Below are 13,774 nucleotides of genomic sequence, written 5' to 3' on the forward strand. Positions count from 1 at the left end.
CGGCTACCAGCAGACTTTCTCTTGGTGATTTTCATCTCTTGTGTCTTTGTCTCTCTTTCTCCCTCTCTATCTCTCTTTCTCTTGCTTTGTTCTCAGCTGTTTTGAATACTTGAGCAAAAGAAAGGAGAGAAAAAAAAATATTCTCCTTGATCAAAGAGGCTGAGGAAGATCCATAGTTGGTTTTTGGGGGGAGGGTGTTACTATAAGGAAGTAGAGGGGTAGGTGGGGCAGTGGTGAGTTAGGGCCTCACTTGACCCAGGCCCATGGCAGGTCCCAACCCCAGAATCAGGGGTCAGGACACTGTGCTAGGCTCAGGAAGAGTGGCTGCAAACCAGAAGATTCTTTCAGTTCCTGGATGCACCATGCCTCTTATACCTCTAGGCCTTGGCAGGTCCTACTGTGTCCCTGGACATCTCTCCTGGCTCCCAGACCTGCTTATCCCTTCTTCATTCTTTGGATCACAGCTTGGGCCTCTGGGAGCTTCCCTGGCCTCTTCTTGCTTTGTGGACCTCCTTCTGTACCCCAGCTCCTCTGTGTTTCCCTTATCAGGGCACCCAGTACCTGCTCTGTCATCACCACTGACTTATTTCTCTCTTGCTGGGCTGTGCAGGGACGGGGCCAGAGTCTTATTCACTGGTCTGTCTCTGGTGCCTGGGATCCTGGTACCCAGTGGTGCCCAGTCAGTGCTTGTTGGATGAATGGTGAAAAAAATGGTTGGATGAATGGTGAAAAATCCCAATGAGGGATTTTGCATTTGGCCAGGAAGTTGTGCAGGTGGAAAATCTGTGTGTGTGTGTGGGGGGGGGGGGGGCAGCTGGAGGCAAGGTGGTGAATGTGGGAATTTGGGTCAGAGTCTTAAAGCTCTTGGAAGGTAAGAAGGGGACATGTGGGAGAAATTGAGGGACTCAGTCTATGTCCTTCCTCTCAGCCTGAGTTCTGTGTGGATCCTTCCATGAATTTGGCCTCAGCCCCACCATGGAGTTACCCCCATGGAGACCCAGCCGCCATCTCTCTCTCTCTCTCTCTCTCTCTCTCTCTGTCTCCCTTCCTCAATCTATTGGGTACTTATTATCTGCTAGGTGCTGGGGACACAACTGTGAGCCACAAAGTCAAACACAGTCTCCCTCCTTGGGGAAATCACAGAACTAAATCCGAGATTACAGCCTTGATCAGTGTGGTGGGGAGAGCGTGGGGAGCATAATGGGATTTGCCCTAGTCTGGGGAACTCAGGGGGAGTGGCGGTGCCATGGGGTGTCTGAGGGAGCTTTACCCCCTTCTAATCTCTCTGGCCCCTTCCCAGCACCGCTGGTGATCCTCCAGGCTTAGTGAAACCTGCAGCCTGTTCATGTGGATACGGCTCTGAGACAGGCTTGCTCTGGCATCCTCGTCTTAGCCTCTAGCCCTGCATAGACATTAGAGATCCACTTGGGCCAGGCTTCCGAGGAGAAGCGTCAGCTGAGCTGGCATCTTCCTTTATTTCTCCTTCAATGTCTTTCCCCCATAAGCTGGGCTTCCTGCCATAAGGATGGACAGGAGAAGTTTTAGTCTTGGAAGAAGTGATTGCAGGACTGTGATGGCACTGTGCAATCACAAAGCAGCATTCTTTCCTCTGGGCAGAGCTAGCCAACACCTGGGTACCAGGATCTGCTGGTAGAGAGTGGACTGGATTCCACCCCTGCTCACCCATCCACTCATTGCTTTTGTGCATTGCCCAGCCTGTGCATCTGTTCGAGGCAGCCCGGGGCATTCAGCTTCTGAATTCCATCTTGGCTTGGGGAAGCCAAGGGCAGAGGAGGAGGAAAGCCCCATAGGGAGGCCTCAGGGAACAGGAAAACTGCCCTTTCCCTGCCTCCAAAGGTCACTGTGCCTACTTTCAAATGCCCCTTTCAGTTGTTGCCAGTACATAGCCCTACAGCTCCCAGACCTGGCCCTGTGTCCTTGGGCTTTCCCAGGGAAGAAATTTCAGCTCCAACTTTTTCAAGGGTCCCAGGCGAGGCTATTCTGAGAGTAGAGGATGAGGTGGAGAGGACAGTTCACAGTGGAGGGGAGCACGGGTTGCTTACCGGTTTGCTCAGGCTGGGAAGGAAAACATTCAGGGGCTTTCAGATCCAGGGGGTGAGCAGATGGAGTAAAAGGGGGAGCCTGGACCTGAATGACAAAGTCCAGGGTTTGGCAAGCTGCTCACAATGGCGGCATTTGTGCTAGTGCCTAATCCCAGAGCCCCCAGGAGTGTGCCCTGAATGCCCAGATGAAGCCCCAGCTCCCATCAGGGAAGCGGTCAGAGGCGGTGGGCAGGGGTCGGGGGGTGGGGGCACATGGCATGGCACGGGCAGCGGGCAGTGAGAGCCTTCTAATGAGGTCCTCCGGCCCCACTGAGCGGCGCCGGGGAGAGGAGCCATCCATCATCGGTGGGGATAATTGTTCAGGGAGCCAGTGGGGCCCGGCCAGATGTGCGCCTTTCGGACTCCATAAGAACGAACACTCCCTTTCAGGCCATTTATCAAATTTAGCTGGATCTCTCCTCTTTTATTCCTTTTGTTTCAGTCAAGGAAACTTCCTTCTAATGAAGATGAATACAAAGCGACGAGTGACTTGGCAAATATCAACAGAGTCAGAATGTAGGATTCGTTCAGTGAAAAACCTGGGTCGTGCTGAGTTTGGAGACATGTCTTGCAGCATGCTGAGTGTTGAGGGCTTCAAGGGGTTCCACTGTGGGTCTGGGGGCACAGCCAGCCCCCTCTCTGCTGAAGCTCCACCTTCAGCTTCCAGAGCAAGGGTACCATTGTGTGCCACTGTTTCTGACACCGACTCTGTGCCAGGCACCTCTGCTCATCCTAGTGTGGAAGGGGAAATCATGATCCCATTTAGCAGATGAGGAGACTGAGGCTCGGAGAGGTTAAGCAGGTGGCCCTGACAGGGGTCCCAGGTGGGATTCGAACCCTGTTCTTCCTGCTCCAGAGCCCACCTTCACACACGCCAGCAGTGGGGTTCAGTGGTCAAGGCTCCTTAGACTGCCTGCTTCAAATCTCAACTCCACTGCTTACTGGCTGGGTGACCTCGAGCCTCTCATTTAATCTCCTTTAATCTCTCTGTGCCTCTGATTGTTTGGGTAATGAACGTATCCACCTCAAAGAGCTGTGGGCATACTGAATGAGAGAATCTTTGCCGAAGCGCAATGCACATGGGCTGTTATGAGTAACGTTTTCTTTTTAGTATCAGGGTATCATTTAGTATCTGTATTTAGCATTGGGCGCTTTAAGGGTAGAAGTAGGATCATGCCTGGGGTGCTGGACTTGTGTGGGGACTGCCTGCAAGAGCCTGTGGGCCTGTGCCCTTCCTGGGGGAGGGGCACTGGCTGCTGAGTGGAGGCTGAGGACGGAGTGCCCAGACCCCGGTCGTCTGGTGTCTGAGGGCTGTGAGAGTTGCTGTGAGGGCAGGTATGCCTTTCCCTCCTTGGCCCAGCTCCCGGCACAGGTGCCCAGTTGATGGGTGTTTATGGGAGGCTGGGCTGGGAGCCAATGAAGATGGGGCAGACAGTTATATACCAGGAGAGAGTGCTCTAAGTGGGCAGGGGTCGTCTCCAAGGGGTGGCCCGGTCCTGCCCTGCATGGTGCGGGGGAAGGAGACCCACTGCCTTCCTGTGTGCTTCTGGGGCTGGGCCCGGAGCTGCCAGGCCTTGTGGAAATGGTCTGACCCTGGCTGCATGGCCCTGGCAAGTCCTCCCGCTCTCTCAGCCTCAGTCTTCCCAGCTATACAATGGGGAGAGGCTTGGAGCACATCACCAGGGGTTTTCCAGAGCTGTTATTTTATAACTGTGAGTAAGCCACCAGCATGGGAGGGGTCTGAGAAGCCCCCAGGGACAGCAGGGTGACCTTTATAGGACAGGCCAATGGGTGCTGGACATCATGTTCTGCACGGCTGGGCCTGTCATAGACATCCCACAGAGGCAGCTGGGCTGTTTGCCTCCAGAAATGGAGACAGAAGTAGGCATATGGGGGGTTTGGTGGGGTGATCCATGGTTGGGGGAGCCCCACAAAGGGCCTGGCCTGGGCATGCTCATAACCTATGCTCCAGGCCGGCTCTACCACTGACCAGCTGGGGGAAGTTATGTTTGCTCATGACTCAGTTTTTTCATCTGCTCTTGGGTGTGGTATTAATGCCCTCATTGGCTCAAAGGGAGGACACAGGTGTGAGAGGATCAAACTCAGAGAAGAGACAATGTTGACTGAGCACCTATTTTGTCCCAGGCATGATATCATTTAGGTTTTATGACAATGTGAGAAGGATTATTATCTTTAGTTTATCGAGGCAGAATCTAAGGCTCAGAGAAGTGTATTGTCTTGTCCAAGGTCATAGAGCACACGGAGGAACTGACTGAGGTCTGTCCGACCCCAAAGCCCATGTTCCCAATCACTATGCTCTTGCTACCTTCTCCCTGGAAGGCCTTTTCCCTGCAGGGCCGGAGAAGGAGCTGGGCTCAGGGTAGGCATGGCTTTCAATGTGGGGGCTAGTCCTGGCTGACTGGTGCGGGAGTCCTGGGATGCTGTGCTGAGGGGGATTTTGAGGCTGTCTACACTTAGTGGGAAAGGGTACAGGGATCCATTGGTGATGTCTGTCACGGGTGGGGGAAGAGAGGATGGCAATACGTGAGCTGTATTTGCCGTTGCTGCACGGGACCTTGTCAGGGTCTTTTCTAGGCCTGGAAAGCTATTCTCCAAGGTGACTCTCAGCACAGGTAAGATCTAGAGGCTGAGCTCATTCCCCCTTGGGAAAGGAGAGGAGCTGGAAGACTGTTCCTGAAAGAGGGGATGGGTGGGGCCAGGGTGCAAAGCGTGGCTGGGATGGCCGCTCTGGGCTGCTCAGATAATCTACCTGTCCTAACTGCGGGCTGGCTCGAGGGAACACTGCGGGAGGGAGAAGGGACAGCCACAGGACATCAACCTTGTAGGATAATGCTGCTGGGGGTGCTGAGGGGTGACAGGAGCTCCCAGGTCTGACTGCTTCTGAAGCGAAGGAGGTGGGAAGCAGAGGCTGGCACTAGGAGGCCCCAGGGGGTTATCTAACCCAACACTCATTTTCCAGATGGGGAAACTGAGGTCCAGAAAGGCTTCCTCCATCAGGTCCATGATGTGTTTTACTTTAAATTTGAAAAATGTGGCATGGGCTGGGTTGGCAGAAAATTTGGAGCCAAGCACAACCATGAGCTGTTTGAGGATTAGAGCCCCTATTTACTGGGCCCTCTGGGTGTTAGGCAGTGTGCTAAGCACTTTATAGGTATCAGGTCGTGGAACCTCCCAGGAGGTGGGGACTGGCCCTACTTTACAGGTGAGGAGCTGAGATCCAGAGGGGTTCAGCTCCTTGGCGCAGTGGGTAGATGGGGGAGCTGGGACTGGGCTGCCTGACCACACCATTGCGATCACTGTCCTGGACAACGTGGGCTGAAAGCATGCAGGAGAATCCCCAGGGAGCCCTGCCTCCCCTTCTCCTCCATCCAGGAGGTCTGGGCCGGCCCCAAGAAGGCTTGTGGAACAAGCCCCCTCCCACACCCCATCTCTAATGCAGACACAGGGGGTGTATCGACCACATTTTCAGAAACACGCATAGGCTATGCTGTCTACAGATCCCTTACTGGGAGCTCAGATGTAGAAGGTGATGCATAATAATATGAAGAGAATTCTATAATAATATATAATAATAATAATAAATAATATAATATAATAAATATATATGTATATATGTATAATTCATTTAATATTTCACTGAGGTAGTGACTATTGTCCCCATGGGGAAGTGAGTTACAGAAAGCTTTGATACCTTGCCCACAGACACTCCCCTGGTGCATGGGGAGGGGTGGCTACAGAGCCTGTATGTAGGAAAGCAGAGAGGCATATGTATAAGACCAGAGAGCCCGTGAGATTGGGCAGCCCCAGGTCTGTTCCAGAGATGGAGAGATCAGATGGCTTTGTCTTAAGCCCCAGCCAGGTTTCTAGATGCAAATCTTGGCTGTGAGCTCAGGGAGGGATGCCGGGGGGCAGTGGCTGGGTGAGGCCCCCCAGAGCCGGTGGGTGGGTGGGTGAGGGCTCCCACTTGGTAAATGCAGTCTCCCTCCCCACGTTCAGGGATCCAACAGGACCCTCGGGGGCTCTTACCTTCTTCCCCTGGACTGTTCCCATGGCACAAAGTAGGCACCAGGCCTGGGTGGGCCTCGGGGGCCAGGCTGGGGGTCCTCCCTGCTGATGTTGATCTCAGGAGCCGGGGCCCAAGGGGTTCCCCGGGCCAGGGCCCCCTGTCCTCTCACGGCTCATTCTCCTCAGGCACAAAGGAGGCTTTCACAGCTGTTCCTAAGCCCAGAGCTCCTCAGACAGGCTTAGAGTGATTGATCCTGTCAGAGGCGCACGGTGTCCGCATGTGGCCCACACGTCCTGTGGTCCCTGTAGCTCCTCACTTCCTGCACCCCTGCCTCTCTCAGAAAGGGAAACTGAGGCATCCAGAGTTGGGGGGAGAAGCAAAGCAGTCCTCTCACCATGCAGCCGGCAGCTTGGGTGCGGCGGGTGACCTCTGGCTGGCCTAGCAGGCAGGACTTGGCCTTCTTGCCAGGCCGGGCACCAATCCGCAGACAGGGCCCAGACAGTGGAGACTGTGTGGGACAGCTGGGGCATGGGGCTCAGGGCAGGCTTGTGTGGGCACGTAAACCTCGGGCTGGACAGCCCCATTAATAAGACACTTGGGGGCAAGGGCTGTCCCAGAGCAGAGACTCTGAGAGCAGAGCACTTCATTCAACAAGACAGTTATCCAGGCGGGGAGGGGAGGGGGGAGGGCTGGTCTGGGCTCAGGCCAGGAAAATATCTGGAGGCTGGATTCCAGGCCCAAGGCCAAGTTCTCCAAGTTACCCCAGCAGTCACCCTCCTTCTCACTTGCTACCACCTTCCTTTTTATTGCCAGCATGGGGTGAGGTTAAGGCCAGAATCACTTTGGGCTTCCGTCCTAGCTTGCTCTTCACAGTTGTGTGACCCAAGGGGGCATGATTTGACCTCTGGGTACCTCAGTTTCTTCGTGTGTGTGTGTGTGTTCCTATAATCACACTGCACAGTGTTGCTCTGAGGGCCAAAAGAGGTAGGTGTGTACAGCCAAAGCCATTGTTCTGTTAAAACAAATCAGATGATGTCATTCCCTGTTTTATCGTCTCCCACTTGACCGAAGAAGGATATCCACTGCCCCACCCCATGGGGCAGTAAGGATGAAATCTGGTGACTTGTGTAAAGCTCCAAGCAGAGGATGTGGACAATAGCAATTCTCCAGAGAAGTTTGGTGCTGCTGTTATAATGTTGTTAATAACACTGATGATAAAATCACTGCCTATTGGCAAGTCCCAGGTAACCAGTTTGATTAAGCCTAAAACCCTTTCTTAAGAGGTGGCTAAACCTTGCCACCCTCACTTTGCTCTAGTATGGTGCCTCACTGGGAAGTGGTGATGACTTATGACACAGATGATTTATGAAATGGTAGTTGGCAGTGAAGGCTCAAGGATTAGGCATTCTAGACCCAGCTTTGCCCACAGAATGAAATTCCCCGTGGCCTAAAGTTCTGATCTATCAAGTTTTTCTTGCTTCTTGGACATCATTTCCCATTCCCTTTTCTCCCTGACAATTCCTGGATCATACCACCTTTCTCCTCACCCCAGGACCTTTGCACTGGTTGTTCTCTCTGCCTGGAATGTTTCCCATCTCTCTCCCTCAACTCCATTTTTTAATCCTGCATAATTCTTTTCTTTTTATTCAACAGACTCAATTATCTCCTCCTCAGATAAGCCTTCCCTGACCCTCAATGCAAACTAGCTTCCTGGGTTCTCTGTTTATTATTTTTTCATTGTTCAGGTCCTGCACCTGAATGGCAGTTCCACAAAGCCTGGGACCTGGTCTGTCTTGTTTATTAGTTTACCCCCTGGGTCTAAAATAGAGCTTGGCACATTGCAGTCACTCAATAAATATTGGAGGAGTGGGTGAATAAATGATGGAGGATGAAATGAAATAGTCTAAGTACGTAGAGTGCCCAACACAGCCCTGACTCATTGTAAGAGTATTAGTACTGTCCCCTCTAGGCAAGCAAAAATGTGGCTTCTTCCTTTGCTCCTTCTTATGGTCCAGCCCCTGCCTCAGCTGCCCCCCGTTCCTTTTCTCCCTGATTCAGTCATGGCTGGCATACCACTTCTGATTTCCTGCAGTACAGAGAGCATTCACGACATTGTAAAGGGCAGTGACTAAACTGGCTGTCAGCCAGAGCAGTAAAAATGCCGTAAGTCAGCCCTGAAGATCAAACTCCTTTGGCAGCCATCCCATAATTATCTACCAGCTTGGATCTTGGTGGGATGGGAGGAGAGAAAAGGAATTTTACCCACTTATTAATTTTTCCCCATCTGCTTGGAGTCTTGCTGAAATATGACTTATGAGCTGCACTAAAAGCTTGGTTGCCTGGAGGTCTTGATTGGCTGAAGGTCCGAAGCCTGGCTTCTGGCAAGATGAGGGTCTGAAATGCAACATTTGGACCTCATGCCATGGGCAGGAATGGGGGTGGTGGACCCAGAACCTAGCACAGGTCTTGGCACCAAGGAGGGCTTGGAATGCAGACACAGATGATTTATGAAAAGACGGTTGGTGTTGCAGGGTCAAGGACAGGGTCTAGATCTGGCTTTGCTTTGTCTCACTGTGTGGCCTGGGCACAGCTCGTACCTTCTCCTTCTCCATGTGCAAAATAGGCTGCAAACATCTGTTCCTTCCTGACTCACAATCTTGTAGAGGGGAGCAAGGCTTACAAAATGTGGGACGGTTTTGAAAAGAGGAGTTGCATATCACTCAGACCGACTCCCTCTTCGTCTCTCAAAGCAATGATGGTGGATTTTGAGAACGTTGACTCAGAGGTTCTGGGCAATTTTCAAAAGTCTTCAGAGGCATTCAGGAGGAGGAGGAGGAGGAAGGAGAAGGAGGAGGGGAGGGAGGAGGGAGAGAAAAACATTGTTCATCCCTGAGGAGTTATAGGGCAAGTATTTCTGAAGGATTTGTTTCCTGTAGTGACGTAGATGGACCTGGGATTCCAATCCTTAATCGGAAGCTTTTTAGGCGCCTGACTTTGGACAAGTCCCTTGGCCTCTCTGAGCCTCATTTTCCTCATGTGTAAAAGGAGGTAACAATGGTCCCCACCACATAGGGCTGTGAGGATGAAATGAGGTAATTCATATAAACCTCTGCACAGAGCCTACAGCAGCAATTCCTATAGAGTTTGGGTGCTGCTCTTATGCTGCTATTAGTGTAATAGTAAATTCACTGCCCATTGGTAAATCCCAGGCATCCTGTCCATTAAGCGGAGCGCCTTTCGCCAGACTGGGTGGGCAGAGGTAACCTTGCGGCTCTTCCCCTTTCTGTCTTGATCTGCCACCTGCTGGTGAGGACCAGAATTACAGCTGCTGGAAAGCCCTCCCCCTTACCTCCCCTTACTTTCCCCCTCCTCAGTCTTGGGAGAGAGGAGTGGCGTCTAGGTGGGGAGAGGGTAAGGAGATATGAGCCCCAAATTCTGAGGCCACGAGAAGCTTGCAGAGATTCCTAAAGGATTGTCCACCGCAATGATGAGAAAAATCAGTTCTCATGTCTTACCCGTTTTACTTCGCGAATAACTGCGACTGGTCCCCTTTGTTCCATCCCTGTGCATCTCCTGGTCCAGGCCACCTCTTGGGATGATACAGCAGCCTCTTCACCCTGGCCTCGCTTTCTCCACTGCCTTCTCCTTACGGCAGCCAGGAGGAATTCTCAAAAACTGCAGATCTGGCCGTGTCATTCCCCAGCTTCAATCTCTCAGTGTGTCTGCACAGCCCCTGGACAAAGTTCTAGCCCCGTCCCCCAGCCCACAAGGCCCTTAAGGCTGTCACCCCTGCCTGCTCAGCCCTTGTTATTCATCTCTTCCCCTCCCAGTCCTCTCCAGCTTCCAGGCCTTGTTCATGCTGCTCCCTGGCCTGGCCTCCTTCCCCTCTTTGCCTGGGGAACTCCTGCAAACTCCCAAGGCTCAGTGTGGATACTGCTTCCTCCAGGAGACCTTCCTTGATCCCACAGTCTTTCCTAGCATAGCCCTTATCAAGTCATATTGCCTTTTGATCTGGGTTCCCCACGGGGACTCTGAGCAGGGACTGTGTCTGGTCTTCTTCACTGTGGTATCCCCCGTGCCTACCCAGTCCTTGATGCCTAGTGGGTGAGTAATGACTGACTCAACTCTCTCCAGCCATTTTCTTGGACTCTCTGTCTTGCCCCAATCCTGAGCTGACCTGGAGGTCCCTGTAGTGGCCACAATGCCCTGGCAATGATGTTGAGAACCTCATGGGTGTTTGGCATTTTGTGATGCCCACCCCAGGGGACACTAAGGGGGCTGGTTCTAGAATGCCATCTCCTTGGTGGGTTTTGGTGGTATGCCTGATGGTCCTCTGGGCTCCCTTTCATCATTTGGAGGATGTGCCAGCAGAGACCTGCCCCTGGTTGAGGAGGAGGGGAGGCGGGAGGGGGCATGTCCCGTAGTCTCAGCCTCACATTCCCCAGCATGCAACAGCACATGCCCTTTATTCATGGAGACCTGACCCTGTGGGTGACAATTCCTACATGCTGGGTGTCTTGTCTCCTAGCCCAGGCCCAGGCTCAGTCCCATCCAGTTGGCCTTGGCTGCTGCCTCTCTTGGGATGGCTCCCCCAGAAGCCGACTTTGGGGTGAGGATTCTCATGCAGGTGATTTAAAATTTTTTTAAATGTTTATTTATTTTTGAGAGAGAGAGAGAGAGAGAGATAGAGAGACAGAGAGAGGCAGAGAGTGAGCAGGGAGAGGGCAGATAGAGAGGGAGACACAGAATCTGAAGCAGACTCCAGGCTCTGAGCTGTCGGCACAGAGCCTGATATGGGGCTCGAACTCAGGAGCATGAGATCATGACCTGAGCCAAAGTCGAATGCTTAACTGACTGAGCCACTCAGGCACCCTGCAGGTAATTTATTAAGGATGGGCTCCTGGGGGACACACGTAGGGGAGTGGAGGAGCAGGACAGGAAAGGGGAAACAACCAAGCAAAGGGACACTTTCAGGCCAAGTTCCAGCTTTGGTTTGATCCCATGGGGAGCCCTGGACTGTAAATTGCACCTCATGGTTGTCCTGCTGCAAGACAGGCAGCTGGGCTTTCTGGTTCCCAGCCAGGCGGTCAGGAGCTGTGGACCATCCTGTAGTGATGTAAACTCCCACACTTGCTGGCCTCTCTTTTTTGCCCCAGTGAGCAGAGGAGGTATGAATAGCCTGAGGGCAGTTCTCCAAGAGGAGTGAAGACTGGTGGAGGGGACCTGGGGGGGGCACCAGCCATTCCAGTGTGCTGCCTTTCCAAGCTCCCCCTCTCCAGGAGACGCTGTCCCCAGTTCTCTGAGTCATCTCATTGACGCTTTCTCAATCTTCTTTAAAGTGCTGTGTGAGACAGCTTTTAGAAGAGTGCCACGAGGGGCGCCTGGGTGGCGCAGTCGGTTAAGCGTCCGACTTCAGCCAGGTCACGATCTCGCGGTCCGTGAGTTCAAGCCCCGCGTCGGGCTCTGGGCTGATGGCTTGGAGCCTGGAGCCTGTTTCCGATTCTGTGTCTCCCTCTCTCTCTGCCCCTCCCCCGTTCATGCTCTGTCTCTCTCTGTCCCAAAAATAAATAAACGTTGAAAAAAAAAATTTAGAAGAGTGCCACGAATCTTCTCTCACAACCAGGTGGCCATCCCATGTCATTTTTTTATTTTTATTTTTTAAAGTTTGTTTATTTATTTTGAGAGAGAGAGAGAACACAAGCCAGAGAGGAACAGATTGAGAGGCAGAGAGAGAGAGAGAATCGCAAGCAGGCTCTGAGCTGCCAGCACAGAGCCTGATACAGGGTCTGAACCCACGAACTGTGAGATTGTGACCTGAGCTGAAGTCAAGACTCGGCCCCTTAACCGACTGAACCACCTACACACCTCCCATGTCCTTTTAAAATAGGGACCACTGCTAAGAGCTCTGCCTAGCCCTAGCCATGGACTTACTTTAGAAGTCCTGGGGTGCCTGGGTGGCTCAGTTGGTTCAGTGGCCGACTTCGGCTCAGGTCATGATTTCATGAGTTCGAGCCCCGCGTCGGGCTCTGTGCTGACAGCTCAGAGCCTGGAGCCTGTTTCAGATTCTGTGTCTCCCTCTCTCTGACCCTCCCCCATTCATGCTCTGTCTCTCTCTGTCTCAAAAATAAATAAACGTTAAAAAAAAAAGAAGTCCTTATTGGTTTTTTTAAATAAAAAAAATTTTTTAATGTTTTTATTTATTTTTGAGACAGAGAGAGACAGAACATGAGAAGAGGAGGGGAAGAGAGAGGGAGACACAGAATCTGAAGCAGTTCCAGGCTCTGAGCTGTCAGCACAGAGCCTGATGCGGGGCTCGAACTCATGGACATGAGATCATGACTTGAGCTGAAGTCAGATGCTTAACCACCTGAGCCACCCAGGTGCCCCTGTTTTTTTAAATTTTATAAAGTATTCTGAGAAGTGAGTCAGCTAAGTGAAGAGGAGTGGTGCGGTCAGGGTCCAGGGCCTGCAGAAAACCCCCATTCAGCTGGCCTCAGTCAGTCCTGGGGATGCGTAAGGAAGGGTGACTGGGTTCAGCGGGAGCCCTTTGTTAGCGCTGACTGTCAGGTGTGAACAGAAGGCCCTGCCACGTGGAACAAAATGGGAGGAGTGGAGCACATCCAAGCTGCCAGGCATTCTCCACCATGCACATGTAAGGAAGGGTCTGCAGAAGAGTCAGTTGGTGGCGGGGGGGGGGGGGGGGGGCACCTGGGTCGCTCAGTTGGCTGTGCATCTGGCTCTTGACTGGGGCTCAGGTCACGATCTCCAGGTTTGTGAGTTTGAGCCCTGCCTTGGGCTCTGTGCTGACAGCACAGAGCCTGCTTGGGATTCTCTCTCTCCCCCTCTCTCTGCCCCTCCACTGCTCATGCTCCCTCTCTCAAATAAACTTAGAAGAAAAAAAAAGAGTTAGGTGGGGCCACCAGCAAACTCCCCCTTTAATCCCTGAGAGTGATCTGCACTGGGAAAAATGGGGGAATGGGATTGTGTGGTGGGGGTGGGGGGAGCGGTGCCTGGCTGGGTCCCCTCTTCTGACTTCTTCAGCCAAGCCTGCTCAAAGTTGTCCTCTCAGGCTTTGAGCACCGATCTTCACCCTACTGGGACTGCAGCCCAAGTCCCAGCCGCCATGGCTCCTGGCCGAAGGTTCCCACACTCTGTCCCCTCCACCCCAGGCCCTCTTGGCACATTTGAAGCCCTGCTAACCCCAGGGCCCCACACCACTGGTTTACACAGGACTTGAGCTGCTGCTGGTCTGCTGCATAGGGTGTTCGCACTTCTCCGTAGGTTTTGCAGCCTCTCCAGTTCACGCTCCAGGAGCCTGGGTACCAGTGCTTTCTGCTCCCATGACCCCCGCCCAGGATCTGGTCTAGGCACTCCCTGCTTGGCCCTTCTCAGAGACCGCAGGCAGGGTCTTTGTACATGTCCCTTGGGCCTTACCACCTCAGGGGGCTCCAGTGGCTGGTATCAATGCCTCTGGGCTAAGGACTCTCTGCAGAGCCACAGATGGCCACTCTGTCCTCTGTAGGGCGGACAAAAAGTGCTCAGGAATTCGCATCAGCCCCAACACTAGCAGCACCCTCCCTAGCAGTGACTGACAGGACTGATGCAGACGCATCTCAACCTCGCCCTGGCTAAGAGATCTCTGGTG

The 13,774-nt window shown here is 52.9% G+C and overlaps 1 long non-coding RNA gene across 1 annotated transcript in view; it reads left to right on the plus strand.

Annotated features, from left to right (window-relative positions):
• The window catches only part of LOC125158322 (uncharacterized), a 112,902-nt gene that overhangs the window by 87,201 nt on the left and 11,927 nt on the right, over positions 1 to 13,774 (plus strand). The window lies entirely within an intron of this gene.

Source organism: Prionailurus viverrinus, chromosome A2 (genome assembly GCF_022837055.1).
Source record: "Prionailurus viverrinus isolate Anna chromosome A2, UM_Priviv_1.0, whole genome shotgun sequence".
NCBI classification, from domain to species: Eukaryota; Metazoa; Chordata; class Mammalia; order Carnivora; family Felidae; genus Prionailurus; species Prionailurus viverrinus.